Source organism: Amaranthus tricolor, chromosome 10 (assembly GCF_026212465.1).
Source record: "Amaranthus tricolor cultivar Red isolate AtriRed21 chromosome 10, ASM2621246v1, whole genome shotgun sequence".
NCBI lineage: Eukaryota > Viridiplantae > Streptophyta > Magnoliopsida > Caryophyllales > Amaranthaceae > Amaranthus > Amaranthus tricolor.
The window spans coordinates 25,560,893-25,575,166 of NC_080056.1; positions in this window are offsets into that span (position 1 = coordinate 25,560,893).

Here is a 14,274-nt window from a genome sequence, read left to right on the forward strand (position 1 = left end):
TAGAATTGAAAATCATACTCATATGCTAGAAATTACTTGTTAAGTTGCGATTTTATGGGTTTTTAAGCGTTTTTGGCACTTTTCTGCATAAAGTAGCTCAAACTTGGTTTGTTTTGCACGAAACATGGCACACAACAGTATTTGGTATGTATTATTGTGTTGAAGTGGTTAGAATTGAAAATCATACTCAAATACTAGAAATTACGTGATAAATTGCGATTTTAAGAGTTTTTAAGCGTTTTTGGCGTTTTTCGCATAAAGTAGCAAACTTGGTTTGTTTTGCACGGAACTTGGCACACAAAACTATTTGGTATATATTATTTTGTTTAAGTGGTTAGAATTGAAAATCATAGTCAAATGCTAGAAATTACGTGTTAAGTTGTGATTTTATGGGTTTTTAAGTGTTTTTGGCGTTTTTGCGCATAAAGTAGCTCAAACTTGGTTTGTTTTGCACGAAACTAGGCACACAACTCTATTTAATGACTATTATTGTGTGGAAGTGGTTAGAGTTGAAAATCATAGTCATATGCTAGAAATTACGTGTTAAGTTGCTATTTTATGCGTTTTTAAACATTTTTGGCACTTTCAAGCATAAATTAGCCAAACTTGGTTTGTTTTGCACGAAACTTGGCATACTACACTATTTGGTATATATTATTGTGTTGAAGTGGTTAGAATTGAAAATCATAGTCATATGCTAGAAATTACTGTTAAGTTGCGATTTTAAGGGTTTTTTAGCATTTTCGGCACTATTGCGCATAAAGTAACCAAAACTTGGTTTGTTTTGCACGAAACTTGGCACACAACACTATTTCGTATATATTATTTTGTTGAAGTGGTTTGAATTGAAAATCATACTCATATGCTAGAAATTACTTGTTAAGCTGCGATTTTATGGGTTTTTAAGCGTTTTTTGCACTTTTGTGCATAAAGTTGCTCAAACTTGGTTTGTTTTGCACGAAACTTGGCACACAACACTATTTGGTATGTAATATTGTGTTGAAGTGGTTAGAATTTAAAATCATACTCATATGCTATAAATTCCGTGTTAAATTGTGATTTTAAGAGTTTTTAAGCGTTTTTTTGCGTTTTTCGCATAAAGTAGCAAACTTGGTTTGTTTTGCACGGAACATCGCACACAAAACAATTTGGTATATATTATTGTGTTTAAGTGGTTAGAATTGAAATCATAGTCAAATGCTAGAAATTACGTGTTAAGTTGCGATTTTAAGGGCTTTAATGCATTTTAAGCACTTTTGCGCATAAAGTAGTTCAAACTTGGTTTGTTTTGCACGAAACTTAGCATGCAACACTATTTGGTATATATTATTGTGTTGAAGTGGTTAGAATTGAAAATCATACTCATATGCTAGAAATTACGTGTTTAGTTGTGATTTTAAGGGTTTTTAAGCGTTTTTGGCGTTTTACGCATAAAGTAGCTCAAACTTGGTTTGTTTTGCACGAAACTTGGCACACAACTCTATTTAATATTATATTATTGTGTGTGGAAGTGGTTAGATTGAAAATCATAGTCAAATGCTAGAAATTACGTGTTAAGTTGCGATTTTATGCGTTTTAAAACTTTTTTGGCACTTTCACGCATAAAATAGCTCAAACTTGGTTTGTTTTGCACAAAACTTGCACACAACACTATTGGTATATATTATTGTATTGAAGTGGTTAGAATTGAAAATCATAGTCATATGCGAGAAATTACGTGTTTACTTGCGATTTTAAGGGTTTTTGAAGCGTTTTTGGCGTTTTGCGAATAAAGTAGCTCAAACTTTGTTTGTTTTGCACGGAACTTGCCACACAACCCTATTTGGTAAATATTATTGTGTTTAAGTGGTTAGAATTAAAAATCATAGTCAAATGCTAGAAATTACGTCTTAAGTTGCGATTTTAAGGGTTTTTAAACATTTTTGGACTTTTGCGCTTAAAGTAGCTAAAACATGGTTTGTTTTGCACGAAACTTCGCACACAACACTATTTGGTATATATTATTGTGTTGAAGTGGTGAGAATTGAGAATCATACTCATATGCTAGAAATTACTTGTTAAGTTGCGATTTTAAGGGTTTTTAAAACTTTTTTTGGCACTTCATGCATAAAATAGCTAAAACTTGGTTTGTTTTGCACGAAACTTGGCACACAACACTACTTGGTATATATTATTGTGTTGAAGTAGTTAGAATTGAAAATCATACTCATATGTTAGAAATTACGTGTTAAATTGTGATTTTAAGGGTTTTTAAGCATTTTTGGCACTTTTGTGCATAAAGTTGCTCAAACTTGGTTAGCTTTTCACGAAACTTAGCACACAACACTATTTGGAATGTATTATTGCGTTGAAGTGGTTAGAATTGAAAATCATACTCATATGCTAGAAATTACGTGTTAAATTTTGATTTTAAGGGTTTTTAAGCGTTTTGTGGCGTTTGTCGCATAAAGTAGCAAACTTGGTTTGTTTTGTACTGAACTTGGCACACAAAACTCTTTGTTATATATTATTGTGTTTAGGTGGTTAGAATTGAAAATCATAGTCAAATGCTAGAAATTACGTGGTTAAGCTGCGATTTTTATGGTTTTTAAGTATATTTAGCACTTTTGCGCATAAGTAGCTCAAACTTGGTTTGTTTTGCACGAAAATTGGCACGCAACACTATTTGGGATATATTATCGTGTGGAAGTGGTTAGAATTAAAAATCATACGCATATGCTAAAAGTTACGTGTTAAGTTGCGATTTTGTGGGTTTTTAAATGTTTTTGGCGTTTTTACGCATAAAGTAGCTCAAACTTGGTTTGTTTTGCACGAAACTTGGCACACAACTCTATTTAATATATATTATTGCGTGGAAGTGGTTAGAATTGAAAATCATAGTCAAATGCTAGAAATTACGTGTTAAGCTGCGATTTTATGCGTTTTAAAACTTTTTTGGCACTTTCATGCATAAAATAGCTCAAACTTGGTTTGTTTTGCACGAACTTGGCACACAACACTATTTGGTATATATTATTATGTTGAAGTGGTTAGAATAGAAAATCATACTCATATGCTAGAAATTACGTGTTAAATTGCGATTTTAAGAGTTTTTAAGCGTTTTTTGCGTTTTTCGCATAAAGTGGCAAACTTGGTTTGTTTTGCACCGAACATGGCACACAAAACTATTTGGTATATATTTTTGTGTTTAAGTGGTTAGAATTGAAAATCATAGTCAAATGCTAGAAATTACGTGTTAAGTTGCGATTTTAAGGGTTTTAAAGCATTTTAAGCACTTTTGTGCATAAAGTAGTTCAAACTTGGTTTGTTTTGCACGAAACTTGGGCACACAACTCTATTTAATATATACTTATTATTTGCGTGGAAGTGGTTAGAATTGAAAATCATAGTCATATGCTAGAAATTACGTGTTAAGTTGCGATTTTATGCGTTTTAAAACTTTTTTGGCACTTTCATGCATAAAATAGCTCAAACTTGGTTTGTTTTGCACGAAACTTGGCACACAACACTATTTGGTATATATTATTATGTTGAAGTGGTTAGAATTGAAAATCATAGTCATATGCTAGAAATTACGTGTTTAGTTACGATTTTAAGGGTTTTTAAGTGTTTTTGGCGTTTTGCGCATAAAGTAGGCTCAAACTTGGTTTGTTTTGCACGGAACTTGCCACAGAACACTATTTGGTATATATTATTGTGTTTCAGTTGTTAGAATTAAAAATCATAGTCAAATGCTAGAAATTACGTATTAAGTTGCGATTTTAAAGGTTTTTAAGCATTTTTGGCACTTTTGCGCATAAAGTAGCTAAAACTTGGTTTGTTTTGCACGAAACTTGGCACGAAAAACTATTTGGTATATATTATTGTGTTGAAGTGGTTAGAATTGAAAATCATACTCATATGCTAGAAATTACTTGTTAAGTTGCGATTTTATGGGTTTTTAAGCGTTTTTGGCACTTTTCTGCATAAAGTAGCTCAAACTTGGTTTGTTTTGCACGAAACTTGGCACACAACAGTATTTGGTATGTATTATTGTGTTGAAGTGGTTAGAATTGAAAATCATACTCAAATGCTAGAAATTACGTGATAAATTGCGATTTTAAGAGTTTTTTAAGCGTTTTTGGCGTTTTTCGCATAAAGTAGCAAACTTTGTTTGTTTTGCACGGAACTTGGCACACAAAACTATTTGGTATATATTATTTTGTTTAAGTGGTTAGAATTGAAATCATAGTCAAATGCTAGAAATTACGTGTTAAGTTGTGATTTTATGGGTTTTTAAGTGTTTTTGGCGTTTTTGCGCATAAAGTAGCTCAAACTTGGTTTGTTTTGCACGAAATTAGGCACACAACTCTATTTAATGACTATTATTGTGTGGAAGTGGTTAGAATTGAAAATCATAGTCATATGCTAGGAAATTACGTGTTAAGTTGCAAATTTTATGCGTTTTTAAACTTTTTTGGCACTTTCAAGCATAAATTAGCCAAACTTGGTTTGTTTTGCACGAAACTTGGCACACAACACTATTTGGTATATATTATTGTGTTGAAGTGGTTAGAATTGAAAATCATAGTCATATGCTAGAAATTACGTGTTAAGTTGCGATTTTAAAGGTTTTTAAGAATTTTTGGCACTTTTGCGCATAAAAAAGCTAAAACTTGGTTTGTTTTGCACGAAACTTGGCACACAACAGTATTTGGTATGTATTATTGTGTTGAAGTGGTTAGAATTGAAAATCATACTCATATGCTAGAAATTACGTGTTAAATTGCGATTTTAAGAGTTTTTAAGCGTTTTTGGCGTTTTTCGCATAAAGTAGCCAAACTTGGTTTGTTTTGCTCGAAACTTGGCATACAACACTATTTGGTATATATTATTGTGTTGAAGTGGTTAGAATTGAAAATCATAGTCATATGCGAGAAATTACGTGTTAAGTTGCGATTTTAAAGGTTTTTAAGAATTTTTGGCACTTTTGCTCATAAAATAGCTAAAACTTGGTTTTGTTTTGCACGAAACTTGGCACACAACACTATTTGGTATATATTATTATGTTGAAGTGGTTAGAATTGAAAATCATACTCATATGCTAGAAATTACTTGTTAAGTTGCGATTTTATTCGTTTTAAAACTTTTTTGGCACTTTCAAGCATAAAGTAGCTCATAGTTGGTTTGTTTTGCACGAAACTTGGCACACAACACTATTTGGTATATATTTTGTGGTTAAGTGGTTATAATTGAAAATCATACTCATATACTAGAAATTACGTGTTAAATTGCGATTTTAAGAGTTTTTAAGCGTTTTTGGCGTTTTTCGCAATAAGTAGCAAACTTGGTTTCTTTTGCACGGAACTTGGCACACAAAACTATTTGGTATTTATTATTGTTTTTAAGTGGTTAGTATTTAAAATCATAGACAAATGCTAGAAATTACTGTTAAGTTGCGATTTTTAAAGGTTTTTAATAATTTTTGGCACTTTTACCGCATAAAATAGCTAAAACTTGGTTGTTTTGCACGAAACTTGGCACACAATAGTATTTGGTATGTATTATTGTGTTGAAGTGGTTAGAATTGAAAAATCATACTCATATGCTAGAAATTACGTGTTAAATTGCGATTTTAAGTGTTTTTAAGCGTTTTTGGCGTTTTTCTCATAAGTAGCAAACTTGGTTTGTTTTGCACGGAACTTGGCACACAAAACTATTTGGTATATATTATTTTGTTTATGTGGTTAGAATTGAAAATCATAGTCAAATGCTAGAAATTACGTGTTAAGTTGCGATTTTATGGTTTTTAAGTGTTTTTTGGCGTTTTTGCGCATAAAGTAGCTCAAACTTGGTTTGTTTTCCACGAAACTAGGCACACAACTCTATTTAATGACTATTATTGTGTGGAAGTGGTTAGAATTGAAAATCATAGTCATATGCTAGAAATTACGTGTTAAGTTGCGATTTTATGCGTTTTTAAACTTTGTTGGCACTTTCACGCATAAAGTAGCCAAACTTGGTTTGTTTTGCTCGAAACTTGGCATACAACACTATTTGGTATATATTATTGTGTTGAAGTGGTTAGAATTGAAAATCATAGTCATATGCGAGAAATTACGTGTTAAGTTGCGATTTTAAAGGTTTTTAAGAATTTTTGGCACTTTTGCTCATAAAATAGCTAAAACTTGGTTTGTTTTGCACGAAACTTGGCACACAACACTATTTGGTATATATTATTATGTTGAAGTGGTTTGAATTGAAAATCATACTCATATGCTAGAAATTACTTGTCAAGTTGCGATTTTATTCGTTTTAAAACTTTTTTGGCACTTTCAAGCATAAAGTAGCTCAAAGTTGGTTTGTTTTGCACGAAACTTGGCACACAACACTATTTGGTATATATTTTTGTGGTTAAGTGGTTATAATTGAAAATCATACTCATATACTAGAAATTACGTGTTAAATTGCGATTTTAAGAGTTTTTAAGCGTTTTTGGCGTTTTTCGCAATAAGTAGCAAACTTGGTTTCTTTTGCACGGAACTTGGCACACAAAACTATTTGGTATTTATTATTGTTTTTAAGTGGTTAGTATTTAAAATCATAGACAAATGCTAGAAATTACTGTTAAGTTGCGATTTTAAAGGTTTTTAAGAATTTTTGGCACTTTTGCGCATAAAATAGCTAAAACTTGGTTTGTTTTGCACGAAACTTGGCACACAACAGTATTTGGTATGTATTATTGTGTTGAAGTGGTTAGAATTGAAAATCATACTCATATGCTAGAAATTACGTGTTAAATTGCGATTTTAAGAGTTTTTAAGCGTTTTTGGCGTTTTTCTCATAAAGTAGCAAACTTGGTTTGTTTTGCACGGAACTTGGCACACAAAACTATTTGGTATATATTATTTTGTTTATGTGGTTAGAATTGAAAATCATAGTCAAATGCTAGAAATTACGTGTTAAGTTGCGATTTTATGGGTTTTTAAGTGTTTTTTGGCGTTTTTGCGCATAAAGTAGCTCAAACTTGGTTTGTTTTCCACGAAACTAGGCACACAACTCTATTTAATGACTATTATTGTGTGGAAGTGGTTAGAATTTAAAATCATAGTCATATGCTAGAAATTACGTGTTAAGTTGCGATTTTATGCGTTTTTAAACTTTGTTGGCACTTTCACGCATAAAGCAGCCAAACTTGGTTTGTTTTGCTCGAAACTTGGCATACAACACTATTTAGTATATATTATTGTGTTGAAGTGGTTAGAATTGAAAATCATAGTCATATGCTAGAAATTACGTGTTAAGTTGCGATTTTAAAGGTTTTTAAGAATTTTTGGCACTTTTGCTCATAAAATAGCTAAAACTTGGTTTGTTTTGCACGAAACTTGGCACACAACACTATTTGGTATATATTATTATGTTGAGGTGGTTAGAATTGAAAATCATACTCATATGCTAGAAATTACTTGTTAAGTTGCGATTTTATGCGTTTTAAAACTTTTTTGGCACTTTCAAGCATAAATTAGCCAAACTTGGTTTGTTTTGCACGAAACTTGGCACACAACACTATTTGAAATATAATTATTGTGTTGAAGTGGTTAGAATTGAAAATCATAGTCATATGCTAGAAATTACGTGTTAAGTTGCGATTTTAAAGGTTTTTAAGAATTTTTGGCACTTTTGCGCACAAAATAGCTAAAACTTGGTTTGTTTTGCACGAAACTTGGCACACAACAGTATTTGGTATGTATTATTGTGTTGAAGTGGTTAGAATTGAAAATCATACTCATATGCTAGAAATTACGTGTTAAATTGCGATTTTAAGAGTTTTTAAGCGTTTTTGGCGTTTTTCGCATAAAGTAGCAAACTTGGTTTGTTTTGCACGGAACTTGGCACACAAAACTATTTGGTATATTTTATTTTGTTTATGTGGTTAGAATTGAAAATCATAGTCAAATGCTAGAAATTACGTGTTAAGTTGCGATTTTATGGGTTTTTAAGTGTTTTTGGCGTTTTTGCGCATAAAGTAGCTCAAACTTGGTTTGTTTTCCACGAAACTAGGCACACAACTCTATTTAATGACTATTATTGTGTGGAAGTGGTTAGAATTGAAAATCATAGTCATATGCTAGAAATTACGAGTTAAGTTGCGATTTTATGCGTTTTTAAACTTTGTTGGCACTTTCACGCATAAAGTAGCCAAACTTGGTTTGTTTTGCTCGAAACTTGGCATACAACACTATTTAGTATATATTATTGTGTTGAAGTGGTTAGAATTGAAAATCATAGTCATATACTAGAAATTACGTGTTAAGTTGCGATTTTAAAGGTTTTTAAGAATTTTTGGCACTTTTGCTCATAAAATAGCTAAAACTTGGTTTGTTTTGCACGAAACTTGGCACACAAAACTATTTGATATATATTATTATGTTGAAGTGGTTAGAATTGAAAATCATACTCATATGCTAGAAATTACTTGTTAAGTTGCGATTTTATGCGTTTTAAAACTTTTTTGGCACTTTCAAGCATAAATTAGCCAAACTTGGTTTGTTTTGCACGAAACTTGGCACACAACACTATTTGAAATATATTATTGTGTTGAAGTGGTTAGAATTGAAAATCATAGTCATATGCTAGAAATTACGTGTTAAGTTGCGATTTTAAAGGTTTTTAAGAATTTTTGGCACTTTTGCGCAAAAAATAGCTAAAACTTGGTTTGTTTTGCACGAAACTTGGCACACAACAGTATTTGGTATGTATTATTGTGTTGAAGTGGTTAGAATTGAAAATCATACTCATATGCTAGAAATTACGTGTTAAATTGCGATTTTAAGAGTTTTTAAGCGTTTTTGGCGTTTTTCGTATAAAGTAGCAAACTTGGTTTGTTTTGCACGGAACTTGGCACACAAAACTATTTGGTATATATTATTTTGTTTATGTGGTTAGAATTGAAAATCATAGTCAAATAATAGAAATTACGTGTTAAGTTGCGATTTTATGGGTTTTTAAGTGTTTTTGGCGTTTTTGCGCATAAAGTAGCTCAAACTTGGTTTGTTTTCCACGAAACTAGGCACACAACTCTATTTAATGACTATTATTGTGTGGAAGTGGTTAGAATTGAAAATCATAGTCATATGCTAGAAAATACGTGTTAAGTTGCGATTTTATGCGTTTTTAAACTTTGTTGGCACTTTCACGCATAAAGTAGCCAAACTTGGTTTGTTTTGCTCGAAACTTGGCATACAACACTATTTAGTATTTATTATTGTGTTGAAGTGGTTAGAATTGAAAATCATAGTCATATGCTTGAAATTACGTGTTAAGTTGCGATTTTAAAGGTTTTTAAGAATTTTTGGCACTTTTGCTCATAAAATAGCTAAAACTTGGTTTGTTTTGCACGAAACTTGGCACACAACACTATTTGGTATATATTATTATGTTGAAGTGGTTAGAATTGAAAATCATACTCATATGCTAGAAATTACTTGTTAAGTTGCGATTTTATGCGTTTTAAAACTTTTTTGGCACTTTCAAGCATAAAGTAGCTCAAAGTTGGTTTGTTTTGCACGAAACTTGGCACACAACACTATTTGGTATATATTTTTGTGGTTAAGTGGTTATAATTGAAAATCATACTCACATACTAGAAATTACGTGTTAAATTGCGATTTTAAGAGTTTTTAAGCGTTTTTTTCGTTTTTCGCAATAAGTAGCAAACTTGGTTTGTTTTGCACGGAACTTGGCACACAAAACTATTTGGTATTTATTATTGTGTTTAAGTGGTTAGAATTTAAAATCATAGACAAATGCTAGAAATTACTTGTTAAGTTGCGATTTTATGCGTTTTAAAACTTTTTTGGCACTTTCAAGCATAAAGTAGCTCAAAGTTTGTTTGTTTTGCACGAAACTTGGCACACAACACTATTTGGTATATATTTTTGTGGTTAAGTGGTTATAATTGAAAATCATACTCATATACTAGAAATTACGTGTTAAATTGCGATTTTAAGAGTTTTTAAGCGTTTTTGGCGTTTTTCGCAATAAGTAACAAACTTGGTTTGTTTTGCACGGAACTTGGCACACAAAACTATTTGGTATTTATTATTGTGTTTAAGTGGTTAGAATTTAAAATCATAGACAAATGCTAGAAATTACTGTTAAGTTGCGATTTTAAGGGTTTTTTAGCATTTTCGGCACTTTTGCGCATAAAGTAACCAAAACTTGGTTTGTTTTGCACGAAACTTGGCACACAACATTATTTCTTATATATTATTTTTTTGAAGTGGTTTGAATTGAAAATCATACTCATATGCTAGAAATTACTTCTTAAGCTGCGATTTTATGGGTTTTTAAGCGTTTTTGGCACTTTTGTGCATAAAGTTGCTCAAACTTGGTTTGTTTTGCACGAAACTTGGCACACAACACTATTTGGTACGTAATATTGTGTTGAAGTGGTTAGAATTGAAAATCATACTCATATGCTAGAAATTCCGTGTTAAATTGCGATTTTAAGAGTTTTTAAGCGTTTTAGGCGTTTTTCGTATAAAGTGGCAAACTTGTTTTGTTTTACACGGAACTTGGCACACAAAACTATTTTTTATATATTATTTTTTTTAAGTGGTTTGAATTTAAAATCATAGTCAAATGCTAGAAATTACGTGTTGAAGACTCAATTCTCTTATATAATGTTAAAAGGGGAATTGAAGACTCAATTCTCTTTAATAATGATAAAATGAATTAAATTTAATGATGATAATTCAAAACACATATTATCTTAAAGTTTAAGTAAATCCAAAATCATATTTGTTATATGTTTGATAAATGTTATATGCATTTAAGTTCTAAAACGCTGAATTATGATTTAAGAGCTTAAGTTGATTTTAAGACTTGAGATAAGTTTCAAAGTCTTGAAGGATTATTATATTCATAACCTGATTAATTTCGTAATAACATTTGAAATATTTTAATAGGTTAAGGTTCCTTAAAATTATATTTGAAATATTTTAATAGGTTAAGGTCCATTGAAATTATTCTTGCTGTTATTCGAAATTAAGGATAAAGGTTTATTACACGTTTCAATAATAAACGTTTGAATATTTAAAATTGTTTTTAAATATTTGATTGATTTAATTTGGTAAATAAATATAATCCAAGTACATGAATTTTACTTATTATCTACGCGGATATATTTGTTGATGAAGTATTCAATATGCTAACAATAGTATTTTCTATTAATATGATTTTATTTGAATTAATACTAAAAATAGAAATGACTATTTACGGCTATCTCAAATATAGAAATTAATTTGAAAAAATTAATTTGGTTTTGATTATTGATGATTTCTGGTTTGTGCTTAAGTGTTCAATATCTTGTTTAAGTACTAACGTGGCAGCTTAGCATTGGATATTAAAGACAAATTACAGCACACAATGACGAAATTATTTTAGCTGTCAGTACACGTCAGTTTGAAGATATAGTTCAAGATCTTGAGACAGGCGCATATTGACCAAGTCATCAGAAATTAACGGACAAGGAGCCTTCTTGTTTTTACTAAAAGTGTTGAGGCGTAACACTATATATATGAGGCTTCATTCCAGAATTGAGGATATACCTACGCTCCTATTCTTATTCTTTCTCTCTTGACTTAAGCTTTTGAGAAATTCTCTAAGTGTTGTAATCCTTAGTTCATCTAACTCTTACAATTGTAATAGGACTTTAGAGTTTAAAAGAGTTAGATTAAAATCAATACGCCTAATTGAGAATACTTTTTAAAGTGTTCAACTTGTGAATCTCTATTGTGAGATTTGGGATTTTGCTTTTATTAAAGGGACTTGTAATACGGTTCTTCAAGGGGAAGAACGTGGTGAGAGGAGATAGTGAGATCTTCTTGGTTGTATTAAAGTCGGATTAATAAAAGGCGTTTAAATCCTACGGGTTGGAAGAGAACCCATAGGCGGGGAGTAGGTTGTTGAGAACCGAACCTCGTTAACATATCGTGTGTTATACTTTATAGTTTATCTTCCGCACATACGTTATTGTTTACGAATTGCATAAAACTGTTCCAGAAACTAGTTTTGACAGACTCCCTCAAACTCTTGAGAAAACATTCTGACCGAAATTTTTAAAAGCCCATACTCTCTATTCACCCCCCCCCTCTCTAGAGAGTATTCAACCTCCTATTAACTTTCATTTGGTATCAGAGCCTAGTGTCACATAAAAAGAGTAATATCTTGTGATGGATCCAATAGGAGAAGGGTTGTTCGCACAAGGACGTTCGTGTTCAAGACCACCACTGTTTTGCGGTACAAATTTCTCACATTGGAAAACCTTGATGAAAATGTTTGTGATTGATCAAGATATGGAACTTTGGGAGATCATAACTAAAGGACCTAAGGTACCCATGAAAAAGGACGCTCAAGGAAATGATGTACAAAAGTCCGAATCTGAATATTCACAAACAGATTTGGAATGGGTTTCCAAAAACTATAGGGCAATGAATCAATTATGTTGTGCTTTGAATGGTACTGAGTTTAATCGTGTTTCTTCATGTACAAGTGCTAAAGAGATATGGGATAAGCTGGTTGTGACATACGAAGGAACAAGTCAAGTGAAGGAAACAAAGATCAACATCCTTATGCATCAATACGAAATGTTCAAGATGAAAAAGGATGAGAATATAAATGAAATGTTTACACGTTTTACTTTGATTACTAACAGTTTGAATTCTCTTGGTAAAACATTTACTAATGCAGAAAAAGTTCAGAAGATCTTGAGATGTCTTCCAAGATCCAAATGGGGTCCAAAAGTCACCGCCATTGAGGAAGCTCAAGACCTGAAAGTTCTATCCCTTGACGACCTCCTTGGAAAACTCACAACACATGAACTTACCCTACATGATGATGGAGAAAATGATGTAATACCTTCTATGAAAAATCTTGCTTTAAAAGCTAAGAATCATCATGAATCTGCAAGTGATGATGAAGAAAGCGATGATGAAGAAGATCCATTTGCACTGATCACTAAAGGTCTTGAAGGAATTATGAAGATGCGAAAGAAATTTAAGAAATTCAAATCCAGAAATAAAGGTAAGTCTTCTAACTCTAAATCAAATTTTAAGACTAACAAACTTGCTTGTTTTGAGTGTGGATCTACAGAACATCTTGTCAAAGAGTGCCCCAAGAAGAAAAGAGAATCATACAAGAAAAACAAGAAGAAACAAGCGATGGTTGCAACTTGGAGTGATTCTGAAGTATCATCCGAATCTGAAAGTGAAGATGGACAAGCTCATGTATGTCTTATGGCTAATAATGATGAAAATGATGATATAGATCAAAACCATGAAGAGGTACGTGTCTTTCTTAACACTTGCACCAAGGATGAATTAATTACAACACTTCTTAACATGTTTCAAATAGAAAAGATCTTAAAAGATGAGAAAGATACCTTAGAGAATAGGGTACGTCATTATGCTGAAGGTTGTGAACAAATCTTGACTAAAAACGAATCGCAAAGGGTTGAAATAATTAAACTTGAAAAGACTGTCAAAGTCTTGAAACAACAGAACCTCAACCAGACCAAGCAGCTTATTGACCTTAAGAATGAGAACAATGAACTTGAAGCCAGACTCAAAGCTTTGAAGCAAGAGTCTGAGAAAAATCTACAAGCATTAACCAAGCTTAATGAATCCGAATCAAAATTCACAAAAATGCTTACGAGTCAAAAACCATCTAATGATAAACGTGGTATAGGTTATAACAATGTTTCATATAATTATAAGAAAAATACCACATTTGTTAAAAGTGTATACAAATCTAAACGTACACCTACTTGCACCTTTTGTTGCAAAAAGGGACACATTAGAATTGCATGTCCATACAGACGTAAAGACAAGCATATCATTGAAAATTCCTTTCCTTATGAATTACGTGGACAGGTAAAACAAATATGGGTTCCTAAAGGAACAAGACCACCTAACATGGTCTATCCTAATTAAGATCCCAAATTTGTCACTTGAATAGTCTAGTTAGGTTGAGAAAGGTTATTTTTTTTGTTTTGTAGGATAAACAGAAATGGATTTTAGATAGTGGATGCTCGAGACATATGAGTGGTAAAAGTTCTTTATTTTCTGAAATAAAAGAAAAATGCAATGGCTCGATCACCTTAGGAGATAAAGGTAAATGCAAAATTTTAGGCATTGGTAAAATCGGTAAGAATCCATCTAAAACTATTGACAATGTTTATTTAGTTGAAGGTCTAAAATTTAATTTGCTAAGTGTGTCTCAACTATGTGATAA